We start from the raw sequence: 1,900 nt of genomic DNA, 5'->3' as shown, positions 1-1,900 counted from the left end.
TGTGGATTTACCGTTGTGGATTATATGACTTTTTCCAATGGATTACAGACTCTGTTTCCAAGGGGTTAAAGCATTGCTACAATGGGATTATCGAGACGATATGGGATTATAATCAACACAATGGAATACCAAGAACATTGTGGAATTACCTTGACTTTGTTTCCTTGCTGGATTACTTCTGACTTTAGTCTTCCTTGAAGGATTACTTCTGACTTTGGTCTTCCTTGCTGGATTACATCAAGCTCAAGGACATTTGAAGGTCTAAGTTCACGGTTGGAATTCATCCCCATGGACAGGTGATGATTTCCAAAGGGGGGACTGTAGTGAACCAGATGACCTCAAATCTACCAGATGGACAGAGACTGTTATTTTCATTGATCTGAATAAGTCTGGGCCATCTGATGAACTTTCTTTCTTGAATTAATCAAGCAGAAAAGACAATCCTCTATAATCATTACTGTTTTACAAATGTTTTGATAATCAAATTGTGTTAGTTCACTCAATGCTTTACAGGTTGAAAAGAACTACTCATTTTTATTTTACATAAACAGTAAGTAATGATTTTTATTCCTCATTCAGAGAAGAAATCACCTGAATATGCCTTTCTTGATTTTCTGTCTGAAATGAGCAAGTCGTAAGTGTGTGAAAGTTGAGGCTTCGGTCAGCTAAATGTTTACTGAAGAAGAAATGTCATGTTTAAACTTTTTCAGAAGATTACCAAGAGTAGACTCCAAAAAGTCTGCTGCTTCTGCAATAATCTTTTCTGTATGTTAAACAAGTTTCATTCTCTGACCTCGACTGTTGATAAACACCTTACGTCAAAACCACTCCTCTTTCTGGTCCTTCCACGAATCAGAAAGCTCTAAATTGAACAGGAAGTAAACTCATTTAAAAATGTGACAACTTCCCAGTTCAAGTCAGAATTCGAGATTTTCAGAATTCCAAGAGAATGAGAGTTCTGAGAGATGTTGGAATGAGAGCTGATTGAGAGTGCAGCTGGTTCTGAAAGCTTCAGAGCAATGAAGAGTCCAAGAGTTATGAAGAGTTTGGAGTTATGAAGAACCAGGGACGTTTGGGATTATAATTCTGTTTTGAGCTAACCACGCACGACTCTCCGAGGATTTTTAGCTGTTCTTAACGGAGGCGCTGAAACAGTCTGAAGGATGCTTACTGAGCTGATCCATCGTCAAACCAGGTAAAGACTTCTTCGACCAAGTGTACCGTGGGCAAAGCTGAGATACCTGATGGGAGCGTGCAACTTCTGGTCAAACAGATTAAATTCCCTCACACAGTTCTCTGTAAGATAATCTCCTTTCATCTTAAACTCTTCTCTCTCATAAATCAGTACAGATATTTTTAGAAATATCTGAAGCAAAGTCCTCAAATCACCGCCGAGTGATTTGAAGTTCATTTTCTGTGAAACTGTCTGTTATTATTTTCATATTTTGCCAAATTAATGTAAATGTTTGATGTTAAACTTTGATTCTGAAAATAAATGATTCCATTCATTTGATGGGTCAAAGATAAACAACGTCTCTCGTTCGCATTCCTTTAAATTCAATGCACGGCATTACACAGTCAGAAAAATGAAGAACTCGTGAATATTGTATGCATATATAATTCATATATTTGTCATACAACAAGTGACACGTACCTCACGTGACTCACTACAACCTAAATGTTTTTACTGCAGGATATTCTACACTGGGATTATTCAGACAGTGAAGTGAACCTAAATGTTTTTACTACAGGATAGTCTACACTGGGATTATACAGGCAGTGAAGTTAGCCTAAATGTTTTTACTGCAGGATATTCTACACTGGGATTATTCAGACAGTGAAGTGAACCTAATTGTTTTTACTGCAGGATATTCTACACTGGGATTATACAGACAGTGAA

At 37.2% G+C, this 1,900-nt stretch overlaps 1 protein-coding gene across 1 annotated transcript in view; it reads left to right on the top strand.

The window, feature by feature from the left end:
* Positions 1-1,900, top strand: part of ap3b1a (adaptor related protein complex 3 subunit beta 1a) — a gene marked incomplete at its 3' end in the record, with an annotated part of 88,526 nt that overhangs the window by 22,211 nt on the left and 64,415 nt on the right.

This window comes from Nematolebias whitei, chromosome 18 (assembly GCF_014905685.2).
Source record: "Nematolebias whitei isolate Nwh7 chromosome 18, NemWhi1, whole genome shotgun sequence".
NCBI lineage: Eukaryota > Metazoa > Chordata > Actinopteri > Cyprinodontiformes > Rivulidae > Nematolebias > Nematolebias whitei.
This window is presented reverse-complemented; position numbering and strand designations above follow the sequence as displayed.